This window comes from Pongo pygmaeus, chromosome 19 (genome assembly GCF_028885625.2).
Source record: "Pongo pygmaeus isolate AG05252 chromosome 19, NHGRI_mPonPyg2-v2.0_pri, whole genome shotgun sequence".
NCBI classification, from domain to species: domain Eukaryota; kingdom Metazoa; phylum Chordata; class Mammalia; order Primates; family Hominidae; genus Pongo; species Pongo pygmaeus.
The window spans coordinates 36,280,553-36,298,518 of NC_072392.2; positions in this window are offsets into that span (position 1 = coordinate 36,280,553).

Sequence of the window (17,966 nt, forward strand, 5' to 3'; positions counted from 1 at the left end):
TGGCTCAAGCCTGTAATCCCAGCACTTTGGGAGGCCGAGGCGGGCGGATCACGAGCTCAGGAGATCGAGACCATCCTGGCTAACATGGTGAAACCCCTGTCTCTACTAAAAATACACAAAATTAGCCAGGCGTGGTGGTGGGTGCCTGTAGTCCCAGCTACTCGGGAGGCTGAGGCAGGAGAATGGCGTGAACCTGGGAGGCAGAACTTGGAGTGAGCCGAGATCGCGCCATTGCACTCCAGCCTGGGCAACAGAGGGAGACTCTGTCTCAAAAAAAAAATAAAATAAAGTCAAACTCATAGAAATAGAGAGTAGAATGGTTAGGGGAAGGAGGAAGAAGGGTTGCTGTTCAATGGGCATAAAATTTCAGTTGTGTAAGTTGCATAAGTTCCAGAGATTTTCTGTACAACATCATGCCTATACTTAACAGTACTATATTGTACATTTAAAACCTTATTAACAGGATAGATCACAAGTTATGTTTTTATCCCAATTAAAAATGAACAGAAATGTCACACTGAGACAACATATTTGAAATACATAGACCTGACAAAAGATTTCTTTGGAGAGTAAAGAAATCCTATAAATTGTTATGCAGATGATAAATCACTCAATTAAAAGTGGGCAAAAGACTTGAACAGTCAGTTCATAAAAGAAGACAGCCAAGTGGGTGATCGGGATAAAAAAACGTGCTGAACACAGTTGGTCATCAGAAAAATTAAAATAAAAACCTGAATGAGATGTCATTACATGTCCAAGAGAACTGGTAAAATTAAAACGGCTAAATACCTGGAGAACAATATGGGAGGAGAGCTTGAGCCCAGGAGTTCAAGGCTGCAGTGAGCTATGATTGTGCCACTCCACTCCAGCCTGTGTGACAGAGAAAGGCCCCATCTCTTAAGAAAAAAAAAATGGGAACTGAATATGCAATTTTGAAGAGGTTATGAAACAAAATCTCATACATTTGTGGTGGGAAAGTAAATTGTATAGCTACATTTTAAATAAGTTTGGCTATGTCTTATAAAGTTAAACTGCGCACATACCCAATGACATCATAATTCAATGTATAGGTATATTCCAAAAATAAATGAGATTGTGTATTCACACAATAGAGACAGATATAAATTTATTCATAAAAGTTTTTTTTCTTTGTAGGCAAAAACTGGATGTAACATCTATAAAGAGGAGAAGAGATAAACAAATTATGATACTGACTTACAGAGTAATAATACACAGCAATAAAAAATAAAATATCAACACATAAGTCAGCATGGATATATCTCCAAAACATCATGTTGAGTAAAATAGGTCAGACACAAAAGCTTAAAATCTATATGACTCCAGACAAACTAAGTTTAGCGAGAGGCAAAAGAAAACTATGGTCATAGTAGAATATCCTTTGACCCGTGTTTGTTATTGACTGGAATAAAGAACCAGAAGATTTTCTGTGGAATAAAGCACCAGAAGATTTTCTGTTCTTCATCTTAATATGGGTGGTGTGAATATGAGTGCATAAATATATAAAGTTAAGGTATACAACTTAAATTTGTCCATTTTATAAAATATAAATTTAGTCTTGGTAATGTACCTCCAAAATTACTTCTCAGCAAACCTGCCTTCAAAACATTTAAATGATTTTTACTACTGCTGTTATCCACCAAGGCTAAGCCAACATCATGTCTCCTCTGAATTTTTATCTCCCTTCCTGCTTCTGCATTAGCCTTCACCTTCAGTTTATTCTCAATATCCAAGCAAGAATATAACATAATATAATAGAGATCATGCCACTCTGCTCACCCACTTTTAAGGACTTCTAATTCCACTCTGGGTCATTATTGTGCAGATTATACAGCTCTACTCATGCTCCCCACCAGGCACACCTCTTTGATCACAGCCCTGTTGCTCTTCCCCTCGTGGCTCTTTTCCAGCTTTCCTGTACCCAACACTTCCTGATGCTCTTTGGGCAGGCTGGGAATTGTCTCTGTGTTAGTCCATTTGAGCAGCTATAACAAAATATCACATACTAAGTAGCTTATAAATGACATAAACTTATTCTTCACAGTTCTGGAAGCTAAGTCCAAGATCAATGTGCCCACATATTCCATATATGATGAGGCCCTATTTCCTAGTTCATAGACCCATCTTCTTCTTCATATGGTGGAGTCATCATATGGTGGAAGGGACAAAACAACCCCTCGGGCATCTTTTATAAAGGCACCAATCTCCTTCATGAAGGCTCTGTATTCATGACATAATCCCCTTCCAAAGACCTTAGCTTTTAATAGTATCGTACTGTGAATTAGATTTCAACGTATGAATTTGGGGGGGTTGTCAACATTCAGATTATAGCACTCTCACATTAGATGCTTTTTACATGGTTTCTGTGACTGAAAACACCTGTCTTCAAATCCCCCCTGGATTGCTTTCTCACCTTCTGTATTAGTTCCTTCTCATGCTGTTAATAAAAAACATACCCTAGACTGGGTAATTTGTAAAGGAAAGAGGTTTAGTTGAGTCACAGTTCTGCACAGCTGGTGAGACCTCAGGAAACTTACAACCATGATAAGGGGAAGCAACACATCCTTCTTCACGTGGTGGCAGCAAGGAGAAGTGCCAAGCAAAATGAGGAAAAAAAACCCTGATAAAACCATCAGAGAGCATAAGAACTCACTCATATCACAAGAACAGCAGCATGGGGGTAACTGACCCCATGATTAAATTAACCCCAACCAGGTCCCTCCCATGACACAAGGGGATTACGGGAACTACAAGTCAAGCTTTAGATTTAGTGGGGGACCCAGTCAAACCATTTCACCTCTTTCAAGCCTTTCACTCTTATGCTACTGTCTCTGTCATGCCTTCCTTTTTTCCCTACTTAAAATCGTATCCCCTCCTCACGTTATTTGCTTTGTTTTTTGTTGTTGTTTCGTTTCTTTTAATTTTTTAAAATTATTTATTTATTTTTTATTATACTTTAAGTTCTAGGGTACATGTGCACAACATGCAGGTTTGGTACCTATGTATACATGTGTCATGTTGGTGTGCTGCACCCATTAACTCGTCATTTACATTAGGTATATCTCGTAATGCTATCCCTCCCCTCTCCTCTCACCCCACAACATGCCCCAGTGTGTGATGTTCCCCTTCCTGTGTCCAAGTGTTCTCATTGTTCAATTCCCACCTATGAGTGAGAACATGCAGTGTTTGTTTTTTCTGTCCTTGCGATAGTTTGCTGAGAATGATGGTTTCTAGCTTCATCCATGTCCCTACAAAGGACATGAACTCATCCTTTTTTATGACTGCATAGTATTCCATGGTGTATATGTGCCACATTTTCTTAATCCAGTCTATCATTGATGGACATTTGGGTTGCTTCCAAGTCTTTGCTATTGTGAATAGTGCCGCAATAAACATACATGTGCATGTGTCTTTATAGCAGCATGATTTATAATCATTTGGGTATATGCCCAGTAATGGGATGGCTGGGTCAAATGGTATTTCTAGTTCTAGATCCTTAAAGAATCATCACACTGTCTTCCACAATGGTTGAACTAGTTTCCAGTCCCACCAACAGTATAAAAGTGTTCCTATTTCTCCACATCCTCCCCAGTACCTGTGGTTTCCTGACTTTTTAATGATCGCTATTCTAACTGGTGTGAGATGATATCTCATTGTGGTTTTGATTTGCATTTCTCTAATGGCCAGTGATGATGAACATTTTTTCATGTGTCTGTTGGCTGTATAAATGTCTTCTTTAGAGCAGTGTCTGTTCATAACCTTTGCCCACTTTTTTATGGGGTTGTTTTTTCTTGTAAATTTGTTTAAGTTCTTTGTAGATTCTGGATATTAGCCATTTGTCAGATGAGTAGATTGCAAAAATTTGGTAGCATTCTGTAGGTTGCCTGTTCACTCTGATGGTAGCTTCTTTTGCTGTGCAGAAGCTCTTCAGTTTAATTAGATCCCATTTGTCAATTTTGGCTTTTGTTGCCATTGCTTTTGGTGTTTTAGACATGAAGTCTTTGCCCATGCCTATGTCCTGAATGGTATTGCCTAGGTTTTCTTCTAGGGTTTTTATGGTTTTAGGCCTAACATGTAAGTCTTTAATCCATCTTGAATTAATTTTTGTATAAAGTGTAAAGAAGGGATCCAGTTTCAGCTTTCTACATATGGCTAGCCGGTTTTCCTAGCACCATTTATTAAATAGGGAATCCTTTCCCCATTTCCTGTTTTTGTCAGGTTTGTCAAAGATCAGATGGTTGTAGATGTGTGGTATTATTTCTGAGGGCTCTGCTCTATTCCATTGTTCTATATCTCTGTTTTGGTACCAGTACCATGCTGTTTTGGTTACTGTAGCCTTGTAGTATAGTTTGAAGTCAGGTAGCGTGATACCTCCAGTTTTGTTCTTCTGGCTTAGGATTGACGTGGCAATGTGGGCTCTTTTTTGGTTCCATATGAACTTTAAAGTAGTTTTTTCCAATTCTGTGAAGAAAGTCATTGGTAGCTTGATGGGGATGGCATTGAATCTATAAATTACCTTGGGCCGTATGGCCATTCTCATGATATTGATTCTTCCTATCCATAAGCATGGAATGTTCTTCCATTTGTTTGTGTCCTCTTTTATTTTGTTGAGCAGTGGTTTGTAGTTCTCCTTGAAGAGGTCCTTCACATCCCTTGTAAGTTGAATTCCTAGGTATTTTATTCTCTTTGAAGCAATTGTGAATGGGAGTTCACTCATGATTTGGCTCTCTGTTTTTCTGTTATTGGTGTATAAGAATGCTTGTGATTTTTGCACATTGATTTTTTATCCTGATACTTTGCTGAAATTGCTTATCAGCTTAAGGAGATTTTGGGCTGAGACGATCGGGTTTTCTAGATATACAATCATGTCATGTGCAAACAGGGCCAATTTGACTTCCTCTTTTCCTAATTGAATACCATTTCTTTCTTTCTCCTGCCTGATTGCTTTGTCTGCCTTACTTTCCTCCATAGCACTTATCAACACTTAACATATTATATAGCTTAATTACTTTTGTTATTATATATCTCCTTCCAAGAGAATATAAGCTCCAAAAAGGCATATATGTTTTTCTTTTTTTTCACTGCTATATCCATAGTGTCTACCAGAGAATGTGTTACAACTTAGGAGCTTAATGTGAATGAATGAATGTTTGTCTTATTATCTTTTAAATTTATCTTATTTTTTTATTTTCTACATTTTCCAACTCCTGTGTCTTTTCCACCTTTCTAGATCCTTTGGGATGTGCATACAGAAACCAGCAACACTAAGGTAAGAAGTTTTAACCTTTGGATTAATATTACAATCTTGAGACAGTTTTGCTTTTCTATTGCTGTTAGCAGAACCACATTCCTGCTGCTGTCAGTTATGATGCACTGAGAAAACTTCAGAGACCTAAACTTTTTCCAGAGAAGAGAGGCTTTACTGGTGTTCCAGTCCTAAGATGAGACCACTTATGCATCCTGGCTTATATTTTATTTAGTTGCCTTTATTCTCTCTTTATTTTTCTTTTCTTCTTTCTTACATTTTATTTCTTTTTGGAAAAGACCATATACAAACAGAGTAATATGTGGATCCATGCCCATCCATCTTAGCATAATCGTGTATTCATTGTACTTTGTTGTATACATTTGGTACATATTCTATATATGGACATACACTATGTATGCTGTATATCATAATATACATAACTATTTCTCTATTGATGGACTGTTACAGTACTTTCAATTTCTGATAACAGCAAAAATGATCCTTAAGTTGTTATTATTAATATTTATTTGTACATATCAATGATCATTTTAGAGGATTAAAGACTTAGAAGACGAATTTTTAGGGAAACCATTTATTTACTTTTCACATTGTCATAGATAAAGAGCACCCATATTTTTTTCTCCACTAAGAACAACACAAGATGACTGGAGAAAAATAAATCACCAAATATCATAAAGATACTTGCATGTTTTATAAGTAATTAATAACTACTTTCTTATAACAGTAAAAACGATTTTGTTTTGTATGAGATGACTTTTCACTCTAACTTTTAAAAACTCATTACATACAAATATATCACATCAAACCCAAAAGCCATTGCTAGGACAATGTTTCCTGTCTTAATATTAAGTATGAAATAAAAGGCCTTTACCTTCCAGAAAGTTGTTTATAACATGCCAAATATGTGAATACCCAATAGTCAAAGACATTATCTCTGTAATGCAATTTTGAAAGTTGGTAAAATATTTTTTTATCAATTTCATCCTGCAAGCACAGAATTTAAACCATTCTTTTAAAGTGGATTTTAGAAGATTGGAATAGGAAGTTTTAGAAGTCAATCCCTCCACAAAAACTGCTGTTAAACTGGAAAAAATAAGAATTAACATTTTTGGAACTCTGGATCCTAATCAGATAAATAACAACCATTAGTAGAGTGCTTGATGCTATTGGTCTTTAGTAAGAAAGTGGCTGCATGCACATGCCAGATACCATCACTCATTCTTACTCACAAGAGTCAAAAAGTGAAAACAAACCTGTCTGTGTGGATAAACCAAATGTGGCATGTACATACAAGGGAATAGTATTTAGCCATAAAAAGGGAATGATGTTCTGATACATGTTTACAACATGGATAAATCTTGAAAACATTATGCTAAATAAAATAAGCCAGATACAAGACGACAAATAGTACATGATTCTACTTATACGAAAGATCATGTATAGTCAAATTCATGCAGAGGGAATGCAGATTGCATGTTTCTAGGGCAGGGAGGCTGTGGCAAGAGCAATGGAGAATTATTGCTTAATGGTACAGAATTTCTGTTTGAAGTGATATAAAAGTTATGAAAACAGTGTTATTACACAACACTGTGAATGTATTCAATATCACTGAGTTTTAGAATTTAAAATGATTAAATTATACCTTTTATGTTATGTATATTTACCACTGGGTGACAACATTGTGTTAATGTAGGCAAGTCAATTTTGACAGTTGTACCACTCTGGGGGAGGATACTGATAATGAGGGAGGCCATGCATGTGAAGGCAGGGTGTATATAATATATACATACATATATATATATATATATACACATACACAATATACATACATAATATATATACATATTATATTATATACACCCTGCCTCCACATGCATGTAATATATATATATATGCATATATTCATATCCATGACTCACTCTAAATTCAGGATGATCTCACCCTGAGGTCTTTAACTTTATTATGTCTGTAAAGCTCCTATTTCAAAATAAGGTGACATTTACAAGTACTTGGATGGGAGATGGTCTAGGACTCAGACACTCCTTCTCTCCAGCATGTTCCATGAGCAAATCACTAGTAGATGATTGCTAGCAAGGTGTTACTATTACAATGAACCCCTAAATGTCAGAGACAGAGTTAGTTTGGGGAATATCCTCTCCACCACAATCTCAGTCATTTAAGCTACAGTCTTAGTCATTTAATTCAATTTAACAATATATTGAAATATCTTTCTTAGAAGTTTAAAGTTGCATTAAAGAGTAACAATTACAGAAATTATAGGTAGCCTTTAGTTATACAAGTGACATCTCAAAAGGAAGATGATTGATCAATTTCAAACTTTCCCTGCAAGTAATACTGGATGAAAATTAAATTGGCAAACATAATTAATAATCATGGGTTATTAATCACTTCTGCAAAGTGGGTGTGCTGATTTTAAAAGGCTTGAATAAAACATAAATTTCTTTAATTTGATACTGCAAATGGAGTAATTTGGTTAATGTAAATGGTAATATTTAACTGATTTTTGCCTCAGATCTTACAACTTAAAATACTTTTCTAAAATTAGATTTCATACCATATCTCCAGCATGTTCCAGCCTATAACAGTCAGTCCAGGCTTCTATAACAAAATATCATGGACTGGATGGCTTACACAGCAGACATTTATTTCTCACAATTTTAGAAGCCGGAAAGTGCAAGATTAAGGTGCTGGCAAATTTGTTTCCTGGTGAGGTCTTCTTCCCGGCTTGCTTTTTCCTCATATAGCAGATAGAGAGAGAGAGGGAAAGCACTCTACAGACTCTCTTCCTGTTCTTGTAAGGACACTAATTCCATTGATGAGTGTCCTAAGCTCATGACTTTGTCTAAACCTAATTAATTCTCAAAGACCTCACTTCCCAATACTGTCACATTGTGGGGTAGGGCTTTAACATATGAAATTTGAGGGAAAAGAAATATTCAGTCTAGAACAAAACCCCATAAATTTCTAAAAGTTGTGGGACAGGAGGGAATGGGGATGGTTATCAATGGTACCACATCCAAGTAAGTCTTGTATGGTTAAAACAAAACAAAGTCAATATAATAACATGAAATTTTACATAGAAACTGATCTGATTATAAACTGCTTACCATAATCAACATTGATATACATTGTTTTAAAAATACTTAATAGTGCTCTTTGTTTAACCAAATAATACAGGCATTAACTAGTTTCCTAGTGCTGTCAAAAGAAATTGCTGCAAAATGTGTGGCTTAACATAATAATAATAATAATAATAATAATAATATCTCTCAATTATAGAGGCCAAAAGACCAAAATCCAGGTGTACACAGGACCATACTTCCTCTGATGGTTCTAGGGAAGAATCCTTCCTTGCCTCTTCTAGTTCTGGGTGGCTCCTGGTACTCCTTGGCTTGTGACAGCGTAACTCTAACCTTTGTCTCTATCTTCACATGACCTTGCTTGTGTTTCTGTGTCCCAATATCCATGACTCACCCTAAATTCAGGATGATCTCACCCTGAGATCTTTAACTTTATTATATCTGTAAAGCTCCTATTTCAAAATAAGGTGACATTTACTGGTACTGGGATGGAAGAGGGTCTAGGACTCAACACATCTTTTTGAGGATACTGTGTGACCCATTTCAAGGCACAGAGTAATTCCCATAAGCGAACTGCTTGTGAGAGCTCCCTCCAGTTTGGAATATATTCATGTTTCCATGTAAGAGAAAAATTCATCCCTGCTTCAGTTCATCTTGGCATCAGCACAAGGGTGGGATTCAGAGACATGTAAGTGTGGAATACCAGACCCCACCACACTTAAAAAGCTGGCATACTAAGTTCATAAACAATGTGGAGTGTAAAGTTGAGTTGAGAATGCTTGCGTCATACAGTTTAGGTATCTTATAATAGCCTTAATCACACTTTTAGTAATTTTCTCCTCCATTGCGTGCAAAAAATAAAATTAGTTAAAAATTAGATAGAATAAAAAATATATATATCTCTTTGAGTGGAAAAATGCTGTCATCATATTTTGTTATTTTATTCCAATGTATAAAGTCTCAGTAGTGCTCTCTTTATAAATGTATTGAAGGCTTGGCTAAATTGTATCAAATTTGTGATTAAATACAAATGTGAATACTATAAAATATTACAAAGGACAATTATAATACTATGCTATACCAATTGTACAATGGCTTACAGATGCCATAAATATTTACTTTAAGGGAGTAAAATAAGTTATAAAATAATATTTAAGAACACCTAAAATCCTTGAAGAAGTTTAAAATGGTATTATTATTTGCAAAAAGTTACATATGAAGTCAGCTGACTATTGAAAACTTTTCAATAACAGAAATATATACATTATCTACAACACATATTCCAGTATTTTCAAGAAACAAAACACTGAATTAAATCATCTGTTTTTAAATGTTTATTTATTTTGGTTATAAAGGTCCACAAAAATGCTTAAAATTGGCTTATTTGATCTAAAAAATTAATATGCAATTTTTATTTTTAATGTATCATTTTTCCCATTTATTCTTTTCTAAATAACACTTTCATCCAAAGTAGATGACTGAAGAAACAAAATTCTGTTTTCTTTATGAACTTGTAATACACTTCAATAATGATTAAGATACTGTTCATGGTGTTGAAGTGTACAATAAAACAAATTGCAGTTGAATAGTAGCGGAGTAGATGCTGAAAAAATAATGTATAAAAGTAGCTTAAAACAGATGATAGCAGAGCAAAGAGTTTCCTGCCAATGCCCTCTAAAAATCTGTCCTTTCAGGGTTTTGTGCTGGTATTAGATTTAAGTTATAGACAAGACATATATATCTGACCCTTCCCTTTCCCTTTCTACACACTGGGGTCAAAGTCTCCTACAAAAAGACATTTGCAGCAAGTATTTTCAGCAGGGGTAGGAGGAAAGGGCAGGAGTAGGAAGCAGAGCAGTATGATCACCTCTTGCTCACTTGATTTGCAACTAGTGTGTAGTAAAGAATTTTGCTATACAAAAATAGTGCCTTAAATGGATTATTGTAAGTATGCATTTTTCATGTCGTGTTAGTATTTTGTTAATAATTCAGTCCATGATATTTTGTTAATAAGGCTAGGGAAACCTACTAAATCCCTATACTAAAGTGAATTTGATTCTCCCATGGAAACTTAAATCCTCAGGGTGATACAACTCAGTCCTTCTACTACAGCAGCTCTTTTATAAATGCCCCCCAAAGCTGCAAGAAGGAACAAAGAATGTGACCCAGTAAGCTCACACCATGAGTCCATATTGCAGAAACCTTTGTTCAACAAAACTTCAGATGCTCTATTGAATCCACTGGAGAAGGTCCTGATACTAAGGACAAGTATATAAGTTAATGATCTTATTAATTTTAACATTTTTAAATGTTTTCCTTTGGGGAATTCTAATTTATATATCAATATTCAGGTAATATTTGCTGAAAACACAAACTCTGAGAGTCAAAATGATCTGCATTCACATTCTCATTTTCTATTATAACATAAAGACAACTACTTTATTATCTTTTTAGAAACTTTCACAACTACTTTAGTTTCTTCCTAATTTTATAAATCAATCTATCTCAAAAAACTTTGCCCAAAAGAGTTAGTAATAGCTATCAACTTCAGAAAAACTAAAACTTTAAAAATAACTTTTAGAAGGAAAATGAAATACAGAAATAATACATCCCATTTACACTTAAAAATAATATGAATTGTCACTATTTCCTATGAAAACATCTCATGCCAAGTTCTTTTATTAAGCTTGGATTTAAAATGTTATATTTCAGTTGAAACTGGTAGAATCTTAGTAAAATTATAACAATAAGAATTTGTTTATATTATATTTAATATAGAATAATTACATTTAATTCCACTTGTTAGCCTATTCTGATTATTTAGCTGGTTGATTCATAATTTACCAACTTAGGTCAGAAATATTTTCTATTCTTAGCTTTTGCTGTCAGCAGAGATAATAATAATATAGAGCCTGAATAACAAAGGATTCTGTATTGTTTCAATTTAATTAAAGTTGATTCCCTGCTTTAAGAGAGACTCACATTTTATATTTTATATTTTTTCAATTAAAAAGAGAACCTAGATATTTGCTTTTCCAAATTTCCCATAAGATAAGAAAGACTTGTTTTTTCTTAATTACACCCTTGCTAAGTCACACTAGCTGCCTGACCTTAGACAAAATTCTTAACCTCTTTGTGTCTCATTTTCAGTAACTGTGAATTAAAGATAATAATTATATATTTCTCAAGGGATTATTGTGTGAATTAAATAAAATAATCCTCTAAAATGCTTAGTACAGATTCTGGAGCATAATAAGCAGAAAAAATTAATAACTTATTATTTTTATTTAAGATATTATATGACATACTTTATTATCTTCAGAAGAATTTCTACTCATCTTAAAACCATATTTGATTAAACAAAATCTTAAAACAAAAATAAAAATATTGCAGCTGTGTTGGTTTTAACCATTCTAAACTGATGAAATTTGCTTTCTCTTTGGTTTGTGACTAGGAAGCTAAACATTATTAGGACTAAAAATTTCTTGTGTCTAAAAAAATTCAACAGGAAAACTGTTAGATTCTATTACAAATGGGTATATTTGAACTGTTAAGAATTAATTGCGAGTATGTAGATAATGCAAATATATCTTAGGATACAACTTTTGCTCTCATTAAGTTACCCATTTTACATTTTGAGAACACTAACATAAATTCTTGTCAAAGAGGAGATCTAAGATGGTTTAAAGAAAATACTAAATGAAATCAAACTTAACTTGTCAAGCTCCACAGCACAACTTACAAGTCATAAATTACACTCTGTATGACAGCTACAGGAGGGATCTGGGTAGCAAAACAAAATGATGGATTTTATCTTTCCTGTTTTTGAATTATTAAGAACTAGTTGAACTACAGAATGACGTGAAAGATTCACATCAGGGATGGGAGGTTATTTGCAGAAACTCTCCTTTATCACATTAATGACAATATTTGACATTTCCGTATGACTAATTGTTGAACTAATTTTTGATTTCTTATGCCAACTATTAATAATCCTCCTTTCATCTAGAAAACAATCATTTTTTGTCTCTCTGTAAATTGATATTTGTTATGTTAATTTATTTGTGCTTATTAAAAGGATTCTTTTATTTACAACAAAGCATTCATAGATTTGTCTTCAATGAAATTTCATAAAAGTTAATTGAATTATTGAAAGAAATTAGTAAATTATTGTGTTTTTTCTAAAATAATAACAGCACATATATTACATTAATTTTGTTTACTCTTTTTTGCTTCACATTAACTATATTTAACTGATTTTAACAGTCTTAGATAATTCCAAAACATCAATTATTTTACTTAGATTTATTAGTTCATTCAAAAAAAATACATAATGAGAATCTATTATTTGCCAGGCACTGGGCTAGGCAAAAGAAAGAGTGCATGGCAAAATCATGTACTCCCTGTTTTCCTGTAATATATTGCCTGGCTAAAGGCTGTGAAGGAAGAGTAATATGAAGGAAGAGTAATGTGAAGGAAGAGAATTTGAAGGATATAAGAAAAGGGCTCACAGAATTAACAGTATATAGGCTGTTCTTAGGGAAGACTTCTAGAGGTGGTACTTGGGTTTCAGTAAGAAGTATGATTTGATATTTGATGTTAACTAGGTAATTGAGGGGATAAGGTGCTTTCTCAGCAAAAAGGACATAGTAGGCAAAGTCTTTAAGACAAAAGCATAGTGAAAGCTCAAAACTAAAAGGAGGCTTGTGTGTCTGGACTCCAGAGACAGGAAGAGAGTTTAGAGAGTCTAGAGGAGATAGCAGAGAAGACTTTATCTTTTTTTTCTTTTTTTTTTTTTCAGTAGCAACCATTTTTCCTGTGAAAAAGCCCCTCTCCTAGTACTTTAGTTCTGTTGATCCAAAAATTATAGCATTTTTCTACCACCATGGGGGTGAGTATATAATAAAAACTGTCAGTTATTCGAGCATGTAAGAAACTTGGAAGTCATCACTCCCATCCTTACAACAAGAAAAATGCTGTACAAACAGACTATCAACAACTCATTTAGATCCTTTAGAAGACTGAGGCCATAGAACAAAGTGCTGCCCCCACCCTAAATCCCCACTTAATTAGAGAGATGGGGAAATGCAAAGAATTGTAGCTTAGTGGAGCAAAAGCCCAGGAGTCCCCATAGGAGTTAGTAATGGAGTAGAAAACTTTAACATGTAGTTGATTAATTTCTGGAAGGGCATTGTGGACAAGCTTGAGAGTTAACTTTGAAAAATATATAACATGATAATACTAATTAAAAGAAAAGTGGATTAATAATTTCCAACAAAAAGACTTCAGAGCAAGAACAGTTATAGGGGGATACAAAGCCATATTACATAGTAACAAAGGGTTTAATTTTCCAAGAAAACATAACAATCCTTAATGTGTTTGCATGTAACAGGCTGTCAAAAACACTTGAGGTGAAAACAGAACTGCAAGAACAGACAGATAAATCTACTATTATAATTGGAGATGTTAACATCTCCCTATCCATAATGAATAGAACCAGCAGGTGGAAAATCAGGAGGGCTATAGTTCAACTGAATAGCACCAAAATCAGTGAGTCCCAGTCTCTCTTCCTGGAAGTTGATTCTTGAGCAGGGACATCAGGAGTAGAGTGATGTCCAGGCCATATCTAATAACAAATATACTAGAATCTGGACATGATATTTAGGCATTTGTTTCTTTAAAAAATTGCCCCAGGTGATTCCATTGTGAATCTAATGTTGAGAAATAATATGCACAGTCATTTTCTTTGAATTAATTCTGCCTGAGATATCTAGAGTTGTTTTGGTTCTTGACATTGTTTTGTTTAGCAATTCATTCAATTTTGTGAATTAACTTTCAAGAAATGCCTTTTCCTTGCTGTAAAATTATATTGTTTTATGTTATTATAATTTTTAAATTGTTATAAAAGTTGCTATCTCAATGTTGGTAAAAGGAAACAAAATTTAAATTGACAGAAGTAAGTTTCAGAGATCTATTGTACATTATGTAATAGATCTATAGTGACTGTAGTTATAGCGACTATGGAAATAGTGACTATAGTTAATAACAATAGTATATAATTTAAAATAACTTAAAAATTATTGAGAGTAGAGTTTAAGTATTCTACATGTTATTTTCTTTGTGACATGTGCATCTTCTGTCAGCTTCCATTGAAAATTTGACATTGCAACCTCATCTGAGGCCATCACTTTTTCCTTGATGCTACAAACCGTCCTATCATGTGTTTGTACCCTATCAATAGTGACACTGACAGTGCTCTGATAAGGGTATACTCTTTTATCCCAATCTACATCCCAATACCCAATAGCCCAGTATTCTTAGAATCCAGTTGTATTCATACTCCCCTGGATCATTTCTGTTCCTTTGTAATATAGTCCCTTTCTTCCCTTATAGGCTTATAACAACGTTAACAGACACTTTTCAGAAAGGCAGGTAAACAATCTGTTCAAATCTTACTACTGTTGTTTAATAGAAGCATATATATGCATGTATATGTGTGCACTGTATGAAAAAAGTGGAATTTGAGTTTATCTAGAAAATAAAAAATTACCTCATCTAAGTGCAGAAATGAATAATCCTTAAACCAAATCATACAATTGTCTCTATATTTCCACAGATAAGTCAAACATTTAAAAAATCTTATTGTTCTTGCATAAATGCAGAAAACAATACATCTAGGATATGTTTGTATTCTATTGTACTTTCACAGAAACTGTTTGATTCTTAATACTATGGTTAAGAAAATAATAAATCTTTGCAATGGTTTTGGAACTAAATTTTCATGTAAAAATGATTATAAAGATCAAAAAAAGTTGCAATTTTCTGGACTCCTGATATTTTAAATAAAAGTAGTTTCCAAAGGTGATTTATTTATTATTTTAATTTTTAATGTAAATTTTCACAATATAATCATGCTATAAAATTTTAAACTATTATTTTTGTCAACTCATTATTTATTAAGAAACAATTACTTATAAATATTAATTTATAATTATGTTATAATTTAAAAATCACAGTTTGTTGAGTGAAATATCTGATTTCTTAATCCCTAAGTCAACATTAAATTATTGTATTGCTATATCATGTATTTTGATGGTCATAACTCTAGGTTTATATAGTAATTTCACTCCACTTTCATTTACATACCTAGGAAAGTTGCAGTTAATTCCAATTTGAGTAATATCATTTTAACTAAATGTATCACGAAGCTCAACATGGCAATTTAGTATAGTTATTCTCCATTTCATTTTACTTCTGCGTAACTTTTCCAATGAAGTGATCCTCTGAGATTAGGACTAGTTGAAACCTTAGGGCAAATATATAAACTGCTTAAAAGGAAGTCTTAAGATGCTTTAACTCATGCATTGAATTTGAACATAGAAATGAGAGGAAAGCTTGGATAATTTTATAATGAAATGCTAAGCATGCTTTCCCCTCAAGGAAACATTTAGTCAGCTTTCAAACTGAATATTACTCAAACATCGATCATTTAACTGTACAGCATAGGACATTTGGGGCATGGCAAATTCTAATGGAGGAGACTGCTAGAAATTCTCAGCCACATAGAAATCTGACTGCTTAATTTTGAAAGCTGCAGTGTTGTTAGTAAATTTTTTATCTTGTTTTTACATGTAACTCAGAAACTACTTTGAAAAACTCTCTTAATAGTTTTTGTGGCTGGGTGCGATAGTTCACGCCTGTAATCCAAGCACTTTGGGAAGTCGAGGTGGGTGGATCACCTGAGATCTGGAGTTTGAGACCAGCCTGGCCAACAAGGTGAAACCCCACCTCTATTAAAAATACAAAAATTAGCTGGGCATGTTGGCACAAGCCTGTATTCCCAGCTACTCGGGAGGCTGAGGCAGGAGAATCACCTGAACCAGGGGGACGGAGGTTGCAGTGAGCCAAGATCACGCCATTGCACTCCAGCCTGGGCAGCAAGAGAGAAACTCAATCTCAAATAAATAAATAAATAAATATAAAAATAAATAAAAGAAAAAAATAGTTTTTACTTTATTCCTGCCAAAATATGTCAAAAATGACATAATGGCACACTTGCTTTTTCTGTAGTCAAAACCATTTGTAAATAAACTTGAAATTTACAGTGTAGAATCCAAGGGCAGAAAATAAAGGCTGAACATAGAACTAAGAACCTGTCCAACATCAAGGGAGTGGCTTTTTATCAATTTCTCTCACTCCAGGGCAGCATATGTTCCCTTACTCTTGTACTTTTTGTATCCCCATTGCTTGCCTGTGGCTCAATATTATTCTTTATAACATTATGGAGGCTATTTGGTGTTGCGTAACCAGTATGCATACCTATTACATTCTTCATCTCAATTGGAATTCTCAAGTGAAAGAGGCTTACTGATTTCCAATCAATAAATGGATAACTTCCACCTAAATCAAGTGTTCATTCGTTATCCAATCCACTGGATCAGGTGAGCCTGAATCATACATGGAAGGAAACTTCCTAACATGCTGGATGGATTGGCTCTCACAGAAGATGTTCCTGAGTGACCAGGTTTCCTTACAAAATATAATATACTAAGACTGTGGTATTCAGACAGCTCTTCAATCTTTAAGGGAACTGTGGAAGTAAATGAGGGGTGACATGGATTATCAAATATTGTGGACCAGGTGAGCTCTAGGTTTCTCAATGTTACTTAAGGTAATTACCTGCACTTTCATCTATTTTATAATATTGCCTTTATTTTTATTCCATGAAAGAGTTAGGTTTGGAAAACAAGAAAACAAGCTTAAAATTCTTTCTCTAGTTAATTGGTTGTGTTTATAAATCTTTAGCTTAGCTTGAGTCCCCGATTGTGAAATGTATAAATCCTTTTGATACATTAACAGACACTTGGAAAATGACTTAACTTATTAAGTTGAATTATCTAATATAAGGGTTATAAGTGAAGGCTGAATTACTCAGCATTACTGAATTCAATATACATGCCTTTTGAGTTTGCCTAGGGTGACAAATACATTTCCCATTACAGCTTGCAAATGTAACACAGCCTTATTTCATTTTTGTTGTAAATAAACACACATTCTAATATGTTTTAGCTGAATACAGCAATGTATATATTCAACTACTTCCCAATAGGGAAAATTTAAAAAAGTTATTTATTTAGCCCAGAGCTTTATTTTCCTTTTACATAACCAAAAAATACTTCGTGTTAAATAAAACTTTTTACAGGTAGTGAGACCCCATAGAATTTTAATGAAAGACAATTGACGACCCATTTTTAAATAAGCCATTTGGAAGAATTAATATAATTAAGAATAGAAAGAACTAGATAAAGATATAAAAACAATTAACCTAGGAATATTTCTGTAATTCTTCCTCATTTTCTTGAGTTTTAAAAGATGTTGAAACATTTTGACAGCTATAGAAAATGACCTAGGAACCAATATACTATTTCTGACATAAAATGATATGCTTTCTGTATTTCTCATGAAACTCAGCATAAAACTATACACCTAATAGTCATCTAAAAGGAGTTCCTAAAAATAAATATATACATTATTAATATGTGACATGTGAGTTACTTTTGAAAAACTACAAAATTATT